Below are 16,586 nucleotides of genomic sequence, written 5' to 3'. Positions count from 1 at the left end.
ATATCATACGTCTTTCATTTAAATTCATTTTTAAACAACTCTGCACCCTTTGACAATGTTCAGTAGACTTATTTTTTATTGTTCTTTACAGTATGTATAAAAAATAAAAGTATGCCTATCAGAACAAAATTCAAAATAATTTCCGGTATTAGATTCTAACTATATTTGTCTCTTCCGCTTATCTTCGCGACCCCCTAGGGGCTACGACTCCCAGGTTGAAAAATCCTGCTCTAGGCATACACGAGTTATGTTGGAACATACATACATACACTTTTATATGTATAAATGCAGGTAAGAGAGAGTTAAGAGAGAGTGATTAAGGTATTACCGCTCTCAATCTCTTCACTTTACTTTTGCGATTCGTGAGTTTCTTACGTGACAGTTTGGGGCTAGCTAGTTTTTTGTCTTAAACCACGATCCGATTTTCGATATGCTCTACCTAAATGCTGTAATGCGAATATTGAGAAGTTACCTGCGTATGAAAATAGCTGCAAATAAATACATTACATAACTTATTTATTGCTATTACACGATTTTCTTAATTTGTATTTAATATTCACATATAACATACCGATGTTCTGTCAATAACTCAAATGTTATATTTTAAAGATAAGAATTGCTTATGTCGTGAAATGATATGAATATATATATATATTCAACTGATATATACAGCTGATGAATTGTAATGTAACTATTTTACATAATTTTCATGCATTGAGGAAAGTAGAATATCATAAAGGAATCTCACCTGAACGGGTATCGAACTCACGATTTAAACGCTCGGGAGTGTACCACTGAGCTAACATGACCGCTTTTCGGAAGCTGCTTCTGAAATATAACTGAGTTCATACGTAAATTATTTTTTACGTATGGAAATCACAATGACGAAACGAGAGTGTGAATATATAGTTTCGAAATATTGTATCATTAACTATTTCAATCAACTTTACTTTTTTTCTACACTTAATATCATTTCAACATGTCTTATTATATTTAACAGAAGGAAAAACATATCTGTACATTTTTTCCCGATTGCTAAGGTTGGCTTGGAGGTTCGAACCAGCAGCTTTAGTTTACTGTTTTCAGAAGATACCCGAAGTTGGACTTCGAAAGTGTTCGTCTCAATACAGCTATCATCATATCACTCAATCTGTTTGGTATATGGTATATGTTTTTATACGTGTAAAGTCAGTATAAAAATTCATTCTTTAAACAGCTTTTCGTATGTATTAATACTCCTTTATAAAAACTGTTTTTAATATTATTATTACGGCGCACCATTTTCAGATTTCTTTCGCGAGTCGTTGATCAAGTCGTTCCCCACAATAGACGTGTCGTGCAATTAACCAACCACATGTCAGGTACTAGCTTTTACCTATTGCTTCCTGCTCACAGCTCAGAACATTGGTAACTATGGATAGACGTACAGCAGTAATTACTTTATGGAAGTTGGAAGGCTATTCTGCAACTGCAGCTAGCAGGCGAGTAGGTGTCCCGGCCTCTACAGGAAGGCGATGGGTTCGTAAATATGGTCCTACACGTCAAACTGGTAATTTACGATCTTCTGGTTGTCCGCATGTGTCAACCGAAGCCGAAGATGCGAGATTAGTAAACGAAGCCCGGTTAGACCCACTACGGACGTCTAGACAGCTAAGGGAAGCTTCTCTCTTTCCTGGTAGTAAGCATACAGCTCTGCGAAGGCTTCGTCATGCTGGGTTACGTGGCTGTGTTGCTGCCGTGAAGGAAAAACTCTCAGACGACCACAAAATTTACCGTCTCGCGTTTGCACAGGCGAATGTGGGTCGCAATTGGGAAAACGTAGTTTTCTCAGATGAATCCATATTCACAACATCAAATGAGGGACGCCGTTTTGTGTATCGCCCGAGAGGCACCCGATATGACCCTGGATGTGTTGCTGCTTGAAATCGCAGTGGCCATGTATCTATTTCATGTTGGGGTTGGATTTTCAGGCGCGGAGCAGAACAGCTTCACAGAATTGAAGGACACCTGGACAGTGCTCAGTACTTAGATATTATGAGTAATATCATGGTGCCATCTGTACGAGTATTTCCGCCTGATGGTGTAATTCAGTTCCAGCAAGACCAGTCGCCAATACATACTTCCCGTGTGGTTCAGGAATGGTTCGCAGGGCAGCCTGAGATTGATTTAATTGACTGGCCGCCTCGTGGAGCAGACCTCAATCTCATGGAAAATATGTGGGCAGAAGTGAAGCGTACTCTAAGGGATAGTTGGCCTGAGGCAGATCCACCAAGAACCCAGGATGACCTGTGGCATCTTGTTTCCGAAGCATAGCTGGAGGTAGGGGAAGGAGATAAATTTGTCATCCATTTAATAGATTCTATACCCAGAAGAATGGGGCGTGTAATAAATTCAGAAGGGTATTGGACACAATATTAATGTCCCCGCCTTAACTCCCGAAAACAGTCCTTTTCAGGGCTACCTAAACGCTTCTGAAAATATTTCTAGAAGTAAACCACTCCTTGAATCCGATTTCTGTGCAATTCTACTAAAAAAAAAAAAAAAAAAAAAAAAAAAAAAAAAAAAAAAAAAGATAATTCTCTGCAGGCTTTGAACTCAAGACGACCTCATTAATAAGCCCGTACTCTACCAGTGAGCTAACATGAGCACGCAAATCAAACCTGAAGAAACACGACTTTCAATTTCCGGTATTCCATGACAATGATGGTCATATACATTGCAAATGTTGTATTCAACTTGGGATATTCCGCAACACATAAACAAAGCGAAAGAAAGAGAGAGAGAGAGAGAGAGAGAAATGAATATACAAAAGTATATTCAACGTATTCGAATGAGACTCTAAGTAACGATATTCCGTTCTAAAGAGAATTTATGTTTCTTCCCGTGACGTTAAGGGGATCGGGAAAAGTTATGTGTCTTGAAGCAGGATCCGACTTTGGATACTCTGTTTACACACTTTCTATATCCGTAGGAATATACTGTATTTCACGACTGTAAATGACATGCTGCATTGAGAATATTGAGAAGTTACATCTGTATGACAAATAGCTGCAAATAAATACACTACATGATTTATTTATTGCTAGTGAACGAGTTTCTTAACTTGTATTTAAGATTCTCATATATATATATATATATATATATATATATATATATATATATATATATATATATATATATATATATATATATATATATATATAATACAGACCTACTGTGAACACCTACCTATTTCAGATGTTATATTTTAAACATAATAATTACTACATTCTGCAATGATTATGTTATATATATATACAACTGATATATTTAATGTCATTATTTTATATAATTTTTCATGCATTGCGGAAAATATAATTTTTAAAAGAGCATTGACTCAGACGGGATTCGAACTCATAACCTTGTAATTTGAAACCCGACAGCTTACCAGTGAGCTAACACAAGGACTTCTGCTAAGATACTTTTAGCGATGTATAAGGGTTTTCAAGAAAATTATGACATTCATACTCACTAGAAACGCTGTTTTTGTTCTACTTTGACTTTTATTTTAGTACTCAGGTGATAATTATATTCTATGTCTTAACTTTGAGCATTCTTTTACATATGGAAAGATTCGTTTACATATCTAAATGTTCCATCACGTATGAAGAGCTAAATGACCAACAAACATGAGCTGACATTAATACAAAGTTTCGAAATATTGTATCATTAAATATTTCAATCAATGTTGCTTTTTTTGTACACTTGGTAACAAGTCTTATTATATTTAAAATAAGAAAAACACATCTGCAAACTTTTTCCCGATTGCAAAGGCTGGCTTGGAGGTTCGAACCTGGTTTACTATTTCCCGAAGATACCCGAAGTTGGACTTTGAAAATTTTTGCCTCAAAACACCAATAAAGAATGCGCTCAACTTTTTTGAGACAAGGTGTACAAGCAAAAATTTCACCTACACATTCTTGTACAAGTGATTTAGAAACGATTGCGACAATTTTTGCTTGAATTTGACATGGTGAAGTGCTACCACTTAAACAGCCCCCACTTTGTTTTCGTTCTGGCGGCGCCCCTAATTGTGTACAAACGAAAATTTGGCCTGCACATTTCTGTACAAACGATGTAGAAACGAATGCGACAAATTGTGATTGAATTGGATATGGTGGGGGCTACCACTTAGACAGCCTCCACATTATTTTCGTTCTTGCGGCGCCATTAATTTTGTACAAACGAAAATCTCGCCTGCACAGTTCTGTACAAACGATGTAGGAACGATTGCGACAATTTGTGATTAAATTGGACATGGTGGAAGGGAATACCATTTAGATAGACCCCACTTTGATTTCGTTCTGGCGGCGCCCCTAATTGTGTACAAACAAAAATTTCGCCTGCACATTTCTGTACAAACGATGTAGGAACGATTGCGACAATTTGTGATTGAATTGGACATGGTGGGGGGAGGGCTACCATTTAGACAGCCCGCACTTTGTTTTCGTTCTTGTGGCGCCCCTAATTGTGTACAAACAAAACATTTGCCTGCACATTTCTGTACAAAAGGTGTAGAAACGATTGCGATAATTTTTGATTGAATTGGACATTTTGGGGGGGCTAACATTTAGACAGTCCCCCACTTTTTTTCGTTCTGGCGACGCCCCTAATTGTCTAAAAACGAAAATTTTGCTTGCAGATTTCTGTACAAACGATGTACAAACGATTGCGACAATTTCTGATTCAATTGATCATAGTGGGGGACTACCACAGACAGCCCCCAATTGTTTTCGTTCTGGCGGCGCCCCTAATTGTGTACAAACAAAAATTTGGCTTGCACATTTCTGTTCAAGGGATCTAGAAACGATTGCGACAATTTGTGATTGAATTGGACATGGTGGGGGCTACCATTTAGACAGCCCCACTTTGTTTTCGTTCTGGTGGCGCCCGTAATTGCGTACAAAGGAAAATTTCGAATTCACATTTCTGTACAAACGATGTGGAAACGATTGCGACAATTTGTGATTGAATTGGACATGGTGGGGAGGCTACCATTTAGACAGCCCCCCAGTTTTTTTTCGTTCTGGCGGCGCCTCTAATTGTGTACAAACGAAAATTTCGCCTGCACGTTTCTGTACAAACGAAGTAGAAACGATTGCGACAATTTGTGATTGAATTAAACATGGTGGGGGCTTCCATTTTGACAGCCCCCCACGTTGTTTTCGTTCTGCTGGCACCCCTAATTGTGTGCAAACGATAATTTCCCCTTCACATTTCTGTTCAAACCATGTACAAACGATTGCGACAATTTGTGATTGAATTGGACATGGTGGGGGCTACCACGTAGACAGCCCCCACTTTGTTTTCGTTCTGGATGCGCCCCTTATTGTGTAAAACGAAAATTTCTCTTGCACATTTCTGTACAAACGATGTACAAAACGATTGCGACAATTTGTGATTGAATTGGACATGGTGGGTGGGGGCTACCATTTAGACAGCCCCCACTTTGTTTTCATTCTGACGGCGCCCCTAATTGTGTACAAACGAAAATTTCGCCTGCACATTTGTGTACAAACGATTGACACCATTTCCGACTGAGTCTGATAAGGGGGGGGGCTGTCTAAATAGACGTCTCCTTTTCACCTCTACTGTAATTAAATTCTTCCTCGAGAAAATCTGTAATCAACACTGTCAGTAGCTACGTCGTCGACTAATATACCTTAACAAGTACAGCTTTATTTTCGTATATTTTTCAACAGTTAACCAATTTAAAACTATCGCAAACAACAATATGTAGTCAACTTCTTAAATACTTCGCTCGCAGGAACGCGTTCAGCGCGTGCAAGAAGCAAAAGCAACATGTTTGGCGTCTCACAAATGAAAAAGGGGAAAAAAGAAAAGCAAAAGCAGCACGGCAGTGCCTTATCGCAGTCAGAGCTGACAACATAGTTTCGGTCGTCACTAACGCCAATAGACCTACTAGCGGTGTACAAGAGTTATACAGTTACAATATACGTTGTGCCACAGTAGCGCTACAGGCGGAATGTGCACGAACTACAAATGAATGTTCCCTTACAAGCATCAGACACTCTTGCACACTCTTTACATTCTACACATCATTTTTTCTCCCACTTTTTGACCTTGACAAACAGAAGTACCAGGCTTTCCGAGTTCACAACCATAAACTGTTTGTGTACAGAGTACGTTTTCAGTTCTTCCAATGACTCTGCGCGCGAAGAACAGGGGTGGTGATCGGGATACCGAATACGGCAGTCAGAGACACCCGGTTGCAACTTTAAATGTAAAATACAAATATAGAGCCTTGACAATGCCGTGAGGATGAATATATATATATATATATATATATATATATATATATATATATATATATATATATATATATATATATATGTCTAAAAATGATCCAAAATAATCGATATTAGTTTAAATCCAAATTCAATGCCGATACTTTACGGAGGGGTGTAAAGATCTCGTTACGATGGGAATGGAGAGAGGACAAAATGAAGAAAAGAAAAGAAAATAATCTATTGTTAATGTAAAGTATACTCTCTTCATGAAAAGAGAATGTTTGTAACTTAATATCAGTTTCCTTACTTTGTTATTGTCTTTTAAAAGAAGAAAAAAGAAAGAGTAAAAGAATGTGAGATGTTTCGATCAGCTGAGTTTTGTAGTTAAGGAGAGAGATGGGAAGAATTCTGTTGTGTTGCCTCAAGGCCGATTACGTGTTACGTGTGTCTCACCTGACGCGATGGTAGCGCCAATTGGTTTCGTGGGTTCGCTCGTCTTTCGTGACAGTGAACTGACCGTTGAGTGTTAGGTGTGGGAGGATGTCTTGGATTTGTTGTTCGGAGGAGGAGAAAGGCTATGTCCTGTCGCGTACTATATAGTCGAAAGAGGACTTTACTTAATGGGACGTTGGATTCAATTTCGTTTCATTCCAAAGTTTTGTGAAGTTTCATTATAGTGTGGAATATTAAAAGGAATGAGAATAAGAAGTTTTCGCTGTGCGTTCATTCTGAAAAATTTTCTAAAAAGAACTGCTGTGAAAAGAATAGTGTTACTTCATGGTCGAAGTAATAGTGCATTGCAGATTGAGCCCAATTTTGTTTTCCAGTGAGTGGAGTTTCTTTCCATTTGCCACTCTTTATATTTGGTTTCATTTTCATGAATCTCGTTATCCTGCCGTGTTTCTCACACAAGAAAAGTCATATAAGACACATTTGCCTTAGTCTGGCATGATCATTGAGTTTCCCTATTCAAGGAAAAACCTATTTGAAATTGCTAAATTTCAGTTCTCTGTTTGGTGGAATGAGAACGAGGGAAACTCGTGCTTGAACTGACAGAAAAATCCCGCTTCAGACAGTGTTAGCATTCCGAAGTGTTGGTGGTTGAATGCCAAATCCCGAAGTACTCGTTTTTATGTGCTACTTTGGAAATTTTGCTAAATGGTGGAATGGGAATGTAGAAAACGTAAGTGCGTATGGTGTCTAACCTTTGGTTTGTTCAAAAAAGGTTTGTTCCCACCACCTTGTAAAAGTTCCTTTTCATTTTTTTCATGAAGTTGCTATTTAGTCAAAAAGTGGAATGCGGATGTGGGATGTCACAAGGCAGAAAATAGTTCAAACTGATAAAGAGAGAAATATCATTCCTGGTTATGTTTTCATTGGGCTTAATTACTGAAATGGTTCAGAATTCAGTTGCAACAGTTGCAAGGGAGTGTTGCGAGGTGCAGTGGTTGCACGCTGACTAGAAAGAGGAGTTTTTTCTATCTGTACGAATTGACTAAAGTTTGTCAGAACTTCGATACAGCTTAATTTGACAGCACAGCAATAACCAATTATTCTCGTTTCCCCTTTTCAACTTGGTAAAGTCGACATGCAGTCCCAGGGCAAGCATATGAGGAGGTAACTTTAGAATTGAAAAAGACGTGAGGTGAGTGTTAAATTATTTAATTATTTGTTGGTTGTCCTTGGTGTGTGTTGCTTGTTCGTGGGTTGTGCATTCGTTTCCATTATAGCTCGTTGAGGTCTAATAGGTTTCCGATTCTTCCGTAGTGATCTAACCGCGTGATAATTCAGCATTTAATATTTTGGGTGAGAGCCATTATTATTATTTAATATTTATATTTATATATGTATATTCGTATATTATTGGTGTAACCTTAACTTGTTTCGTATCCTGAATATTGAATATAGAGAACATTTGGAATCTTGGAATAATATTGAAGATTTAGCACGAATTTGGATGCGTTAGACTTACGGGGTGAGATACTGCTTCGGCGTCTTTGATATTGAATTCTAATTAAAGTTTTCCTTCACTAAACTTTAAATATTTAACTTTTCTGCTTGCTTGAATTGCATTTAGAATTCAATTCCCCCCCCCAGAATTTTTGACTACTTTGTATTACTAGTATATGAATTGCTATTATCGCTTGAAATACAGAGGCGTTACAAAGAATTGATCTCTCTCCTTATTAGTATATTAAATATAACTAAATATTGGATAACTTTTGGATATTTTGTAAAACTTCGATTTTAAAAGCATTAATGATTATTGCCATTTCATTGAATTTTGAAGGATTTAATTTGAGATTTGAAGTTACCACGTATTACATATATATCGACGGAGAATACATTATTGCTATTAGATATCTGGTAATCGGATATTATTTATAAATATTTTGTTAATAAAATTTGTTAAGCTGAATTGTGTTTGTTCTCATTTCTTTGATATAAGTATATTTGGTTATTTGTGTAGTATTTATTTGAATTATTTGATAAATACTGAATTATCTTTCACTGTCTGAATCCTACTCTGAATATAGTCTAGTGACGTCCGGTCACGTAGATCCCTCTGTAGTTTGTTGAGGGTGTTGCTGACGGATCAACATATCTTGCGACCTCATTATCCATGTATGTTGGGCTTTTCGCAACTACTCTGGCTTTGACGGCAGATGGGAACGCTACAAATTTGCTCGACGATCAGTTCCAAATCTTTTTTTTTAAAAAAAAGGAGAGTTCCATACCAATTGTTCAATTCAGTTTGTTTTTTTTTGGGAAAAAAGTTTTTAATATTATCGTTATTTCATACATGCGATTAGTTTGATTGTTCGTGTTGATTAATATTGATAATAATTGCAACTTATTTGAAATTTTTGTGAGGCTGCCATTGATTGGAGTTTATAAAAAATACATTTATTTAAGGAATTTAGTCAAATGTTTGCTCGATTTGATCCATTCTGGTTCTCCTGGGTTGTGTAGTGTTCGTAGATAGTTTAGTATTAAGTTTATTTATTATAACCTGTTATATATTTCTTGTGTTATTATTCTAAGGTTTGAATCGTGTTATTATTTTTGAAAGTGTACGATGAATAATCGATCTGAATATATTAGTATTGATATACCTGAAGGGTATTCGGAATTGGTAACACGTGATAGAACGGGCTGTTGTGAAACGGACATGCATCCAGATTTTAGGCAATTGAGTATGTCTCCTACTCCAGCCATGCATGGAAGTCTATATGCTAGGCGAGTTTCTTTGGGAAACAATAGGAGTTTGGGGAGAGATAATGAGAGCTCACGTTCAATTAGCTATGGTTTTAGTAGACTAGCTAATGCTTCTAGTTTGCGAGAACCACGGAGAGATATGAGACAGGCTGCTTTTGAAGCTCCGATGAGCCAACCCATGCAAATGGGTTTTGTAAATCGAAATTCTTCGAGTGATAATGCCGTTGGTAATAATCAAAGTAATGGTACTAACAGATATTTAAATCTTCGGGATTTTTATCGAAGAGTATCGCATATCAGAAATTCGACTCCAAAAGCTCCTGTGAGTTCTCTTGCCTTTCAGCCTATGAGTAAGGGTATGGAGAGACATAACTTAGAGCCTGGTACTTTGGGTGGTAGTAACCGACCAGATTTGAATAATATTGAACATAATCTGCTGATTAAATATGCATTTAAGAGAAACAGTGAATCTCTTGAATTGAGATTCAAGAATATATCTGTAACAGATGGGAGTAATAGTAATTTGGTTTTTGAATTGTTACTAAAGATCGAAGAAACTCTCTTGGAGACAAGTTATTCCCTTTTTATGGTATTAACTGTGATTGTTGCCAAGTGTACAGGGGCATTATTGAGGGAAATATTATTTGCTATCAATAATAACATAAGTTGGCAGAACTTAAGAGAGAAATTGTTGAATAATTTCGTTACCCTTATTAGTCGACATTCATTTGTTTCGGATTACGTTTACAGAAGATAAAGATTATCTGAAAAAATAAATGATTATGTAAGATCGGTTATTATGGCTATGAATGTATTAGGTTTCTCAGGTCCAGAATCAGAATTACTAAATATAATTTGTGGTATAAACCCAAATCAAAGGTTTAGAATCTTAAACAACTATATACCAGCTACTCGTTTGGAGTTATTAGACATTGCCGATAGACATGTGTTGAATTTCCGAGATCAATTAGATTATAATAAGGAAATGGGTTATAATAAAAAGAAAATGAATACATTGGTATCTAGTTATCAGTCTAAAGGTGCATATCAGCATAAATCAATGGTTAATGAGTCTTGGTCAGAAAATAAAAACAGATCAACCCTTAATCAAAATAAATCGGGTAGATTAATGGGAAACACTGGGGATTTTCGGAATTCCAAGGGTCCTTTTTCAATATCTGAGCCTAGACGCGAAGTGAGTCCAGCTCAAACGCAAATTCCTTCTGAGATGGACAATACTGTTGCTTCTTTCATTGTGGGGAGAATTAATAACCAGGTGACAAACATATGCATTGATGGTGGTTCGAGTTTTAATATCGTTCGGATAGACTTAGTTCGTGCTTGCGGATTGGAGAAGAAGATCATTATAACGCAAGAAAGGCTAGTGAATGCACCTTCTGGTTTGCATTTTACTACGAACAAGGAAATTGTTTTGACTTTGAATCTTTCGAGTCACTTCGAAAGAGTTGGGTTCAAGGTTGTTGACCAGTTACCTTGCAAGTGCTTGCTCGGAACTCCGTTTTTGCGTTCTACATATTCCGTTATTGATTATTGCAAGAATGTTTTTGTACTTCGCAATGGTAAACGCAGAATATCCTTGAACTTTAAGAGGACGGTTCGTCAACCCGTTTTTCAACCCAAGGGATTTAAATCAATATCTCGTGATGGCCAGTTGAGTTCGAATGATACCAAGGATAATCGGAAATGGAGTCAAGTTGAAACCAATGATAATAAGATGATTTCGATCTTCATTTATGAAGATATTTTCAACTATGGTTTACATGATGAGGTAATCCAATGCAATCTGGATTTGTCGGATGTTGAATCGAGGATGTTGGAGATTCGCGTTCCAGATGATATCCAATTAGGATAACTTAGAGCGATGATTGATTCCGAAGTAGACTTAGGAAGTCCTATTGAAGATACGTTGTCATGCATGGCGGATGCTTATCGTTCTGAATCATCAACCGGTGGATTATGTGGTGTGAATGAAATGTCCGAGGTCCAATTTTCACCACTTGGTAATTCAACTTCAGGAACATCAGGAAATCCTCCTAGTACTTCATCAAGGAGTTCGACTGGACAAATTGGTGCTAGTGGAATGTCATGTGGGAGGAGACCAATGGGTGTTAGCATACCGAACTTAAAACCTGCGGTTAGAGATACTACAGTTCGAGCTGAAGAATTTGGAAGTACTGAAGGTGTTATTGGTATATCCAGTTCTCGTTCACGTTGTTGTGAAAGTTTGGGTTCGATTAATTCCGAACAGAACAATGTCCATGGTACTCTATCCAATGGGATGCAAGTTGGTGTTTACGAAGAGTCCAACAAGAACTATCCGAATTGTTGGGTTTCTGGAACATCAGATCGTTACTCCCAGAATCGTTTTTCGAGTGAAAGATCTTGTGGTGCAAGTGAAATGTCCTTTCAGGGATCTTCATCTGCAGGACATGTGATGCCTACTGGGAGATCTTGTGGGTTTGAAGATTCTCACTCAGCTAATGAAGTTGGTGCGAAAGGAATGTCCCTTAGCCAGCGAACCTTCGTAGATAGTGAATTATCGAAGTGGGCTTTGAATACCGAAACTCGTGATATCCAAAGAACTTCAGAATCTGTTACAGGTGGCAATCCTTCATCAGATAGTGTCCTGCCTTTGAATAACATTGCCAAAGTTCACAAGTTGGATTCATCGGTTAAAGACCCTTCGAACACTGGACAATCCGTGAAGTGCTGCAGTAACAAAAAGTGAATGTCGTCGAAGAAGAAAAGATAGAAAGAAGAATAAAGTCACCGAATCTTCGAAACTAGATAGTGGTTTTGAAAGATCATGTGATGCTAGTGCTTCAAACGTGAGTGATAAGGTGGATGATGATGAACATAAGAATATTTCGTATAATGTGTTTAGCAGTGGTTCAGAAGCATCGGATGTGGACTTTGAACAATCCGAGAACTTTCATAAATTGATTCAACGTAACAAAAAGTTCCAGCCTCTTGACCATTGTTTGGGTTCGTCGAAGTTGGCTCAGAATAACACACAGGTGTTTAACCACAGTAACACACAGGTGAAAGATCACAGTTTGGGTCAGGGCTCATGGAAGTACGAAACCCCTGAAGTTACCGCTTTTATCGACTCGATGAAAGCCAAGTATTCAGATGTAATTTCAGAGAGGGTTGGATGCATCAAAGGGTTTGTTGGTAGACTCTATTTAAAAGAGAATAGACCATTTAAAGATACGCCTTTCCCAGTTCCCAAAAACAAGGAAAAATATTTTTATGAACAAATTGATGATTTGGTTAGAGAATGGATACTGAAAGAGGTTGACCATTCCAACTATGGAAGTAGCTGTTTTCTTGTCAAGAACAAAAACAATACGTATCGTATAGTTGGTAATTACATCAAAGCCAATAATTTAATTGTTAATAATGTATATCCTTCCCCAAATTTAGAGGCGTGTTTGACGGGCCTAGCAGATAAAAAATTTTACAGCAAATTCAATTTAAAGCGGGCCTATAATCAAATATACCTCGATAAATCGTCTCGAGACATCACTACACTCGTTACTCCTAAAGGGTGCTATCAGTACACTCGAGTACCCGTTGGAATAAAAACGGGAAGTAATATTTTATCGAGGGCTATGGAGAAAGTGTTGGGTGATCTGACTGATAAGGGCGTCAAGGTCTATTTTGATGATGTCCTGGTAGCCAGTAATACTGTAGAAGAACATATGCAAATGGTAGAAAAAGTTCTACAAAGGTTCAAGGAATATAATATTACGGTTTCACCTGATAAATGTTTTATGTTCTATAAAAGAATAAATTATCTAGGGTATATAATAGAAGGAGACCAGATGGAGATAGATCCGAGCAGAGTTTCTGCTATTAGGAATATTCCACCTCCTCGTAATTGGCGTGGATTATTAAAAATCTTAGGAGTGTTCAGTTACTATTCTAAGTTTGCTTCAGAGTTACAAGAGTTGATGGCTCCCCTTACTGCTCTAAAATCTCCAAAGGTTAAGTTTGTCTGGACACCTGAACATCAACAGATTCTGGAGAAGTTAAAATATATTTTGATTGAGAACGTTGTCTTGAAAACTCCGGATCTGAATAAGCGCTTTGTAGTCCATGTCGACGGAAGTGGAAAGAGTATAGCAGGATGCGTGTTTCAGAGAAATGCGAACGGTGATCTCCAACCGGTTTGTTACTATAGTAAGAAATTGTCAGAGGCGGATAAACACCGCAGCATCTATGAGATTGAATTTATTAGTTTGGTAAAAACTATATCTCGCTATAGGCACTACCTTGTTAACGAATTTGATGTGTTGACAGACAATAAAGCGTTATCTTGGATTCTTAACAATAGCAAAAGACTTTTGACATATGGTCCTTTCGTGGAGACGGTTTGCCAATTCAACTTCAAAATACGGCATATAAAATCAGGGGAGAAATTCATCGCCGACTTTTTAACGCGAATGTACGACCCCTTTGAATTTAGTGTTTTAGACGGCCCAGTTGGTTTGGCAGCGTTTAAGAAGAATATGAAATTGGCGCATCTTTGGAATTTGCCGTTAGTGAAGGAACCCATTGACAAACTGCAAAGAGAAGATCCAGATGTGGAAGATATTATCAAGAAATTGGAGAATGGCCAAGATGTTAATGGGTATATCCTGAACAAAAATATTTTGTTGAAGAGAACGAATTCGGCTATCAATCGTTATAAAATTGTAGTAACTAAGGATTTGAGGAGATTACTTATTGAGTATTATCACGAAGATGCTCTAATTGGTGGTTATGCTGTTGTTTTTCGGACACTGGGAAAGCTAATGAAGAAATTCACGTGGGACGGTTTGAAAGAAGGCTTAAAGAAGTTTGTCAGTACCTGTGATGTAGAAGAAAATGGGACATTTGGTTTCCAACTTCAGTAGAAGAATTAACTCGCACTGGATGTATGACATCGTAGGTGCATTGCCTAATTCCAGTGGTTATAAGTATATTCTCATCGGGGTGGATAATACTAGCAGATTTGTGGTTCTTGAACGTCTGCGAAGTTTAAGTTCTAGTGTGGTGGCCAACAAATTGATGGAAATACAATAAAACCTGCCTTCAACGGACCCTTTATTAAAGAGAAAACTGTCTTAAAGGGAAATATTTCATGGTCCCATAGATTTTGGAGTAAAAGACATGTAAAAGTCCCTTCATTAAGCGGAAACTGTGTTATGCGGACAACGGAAAGCAAAATAAACCTTTAACGGAAAATTCTGAGTTTAAGACTACATCGTTTAGAAAATTTTTAAACCTCCTGTAAGAGGGTAAACATATACTGTCTGCGATAAATACTTCGTTCTTTTGTTAAATCTTTATGGGCAGTGTTGACCTTCGTCAATCACTACTCATATTCAGCTCCCACAATTTTTCGCTAGTCCTACGTAGCATGTCAGCTATCAGTCTTCTTTGTAGGCATACTTCTGTTCCGCTTGTGTAGAAACTAGCGACAGCCAACAAAAACGAGAAGAAAACTGACAAAACAAAGTTCTAGAAAAACGGAATTGACGTAAAGCAGAAGTTATATATCTCCATCACGTGTCGTGAAAACAAGGAGGAAACAGTTCAGAGGACTTTCAAAATTCCAGAGGAAGCTTTTCTGTGTCCTGAAGTGTACCGCAGCCAAGTAGTGGCAATGTATGCAAAAAATCCTGCTTGACTATTGGGAAAAATAAAGGAAAGTGTGCACAGCATATTTTGTGTTTAAGTTTTTTGGGAATTAATCCGTAGAAGGAAAAAGTACTGTAATTGAGCAAGTTGCGTACATCAATATATTTTCTCATTATGTCCGTTATAAGCATATAAGCATTGGTGTTTTCTAAATTTTAAATACTTTGCTATTTCATCATGGCCATGATGAAGAAACTAAAAAATAATAATGACTAAATGAAAACCATGGTAAATAAAAATTAAATTAGTTGTATATAAATAATATTTCTGTACAGTATAATTTATGATTTTATTTTGTATTTGTAAGTGTATGTTTATGTATATTATGTACTTATGATGTTTATATATTCCGTAGCCTCGCTGCTTGAGTTGACGAAAAATTCCAGGATGAAGAATTTTTCTTTTCCGTCGGTGGCCAGCCTGTATCTATCTCGTTACGATGGGTATGGAGAGAGGACAAAATGAAGAAAAGAAAAGAAAATAATCTATTGTTAATGTAAAGTATACTCTCTTCATGAAAAGTGAATGTTTGCATCTTAGTATCAGTTTCCTTATTCTGTTATTGTCTTCTTAAAAAAAGAAGAAAAAAGAAAGAGTAAAAGAATGTGAGATGTTTCTATCAGCTGAGTTTTGTAATTAAGGAGAGAGAGGGGAGGAATTCTGTTGTGTTGCCTCAAGGCCGATTACGTGTTACATGTGTCTCACCTGACGCGATGGTAGCGCCAATTGGTTTCGTGGGTTCGCTCGTCCTTCGTGACAGTGAACTGACCGTTGAGTGTTAGATGTGGGAGGATGTCTTGGATTTGTTGTTCGGAGGAGGAGAAAGGCTATGTCCTGTCGCGTACTATATAGTCGAAAGAGGACTTTACTTAATGGGACGTTGGATTCAATTTCGTTTCATTCCAAAGTTTTGTGAAGTTTCATTATAGTGTGGAATATTAAAAGGAATGAGAATAAGAAGTTTTCGCTGTGCATTCATTCTGAAAAATTTTCTAAAAAGAAGTGCTGTAAAAAAGAATAGTGTTACTTCATGGTCGAAGTAATAGTGCATTGCAGATTGAGCCCAATTTTGTTTTCCAGTGAGTGGAGTTTCTTTCCATTTGCCACTCTTTATATTTGGTTTCATTTTCATGAATCTCGTTATCCTGCCGTGTTTCTCACACAAGAAAAGTCATATAAGACACATTTGCCTTAGTCTGGCATGATCATTGAGTTTCCCTATTCAAGGAAAAACCTATTTGAAATTGCTAAATTTCAGTTCTCTGTTTGGTGGAATGAGAACGAGGGAAACTCGTGCTTGAACTGACAGAAATATCCCGCTTCAGACAGTGTTAGCATTCCGAAGTGTTGGTGGTTGAATGCCAAATC

At 37.3% G+C, this 16,586-nt stretch overlaps 1 protein-coding gene across 6 annotated transcripts in view; it reads right to left on the bottom strand.

Annotated features, from left to right (window-relative positions):
* LOC145686307 (uncharacterized) overlaps positions 1–16,586 on the bottom strand; it is a 1,046,376-nt gene that overhangs the window by 673,062 nt on the left and 356,728 nt on the right. The gene's annotated exons all lie outside the window — the stretch shown is intronic.

The sequence above is a fragment of the Thermobia domestica genome, chromosome 5, assembly GCF_964235325.1.
Source record: "Thermobia domestica chromosome 5, izTheDome1.hap1.1, whole genome shotgun sequence".
In the NCBI taxonomy this organism is placed as follows: Eukaryota; Metazoa; Arthropoda; class Insecta; order Zygentoma; family Lepismatidae; genus Thermobia; species Thermobia domestica.
Note: the sequence above shows the minus strand (reverse complement) of the source record. Positions and strands in the feature narration are given on the sequence as shown.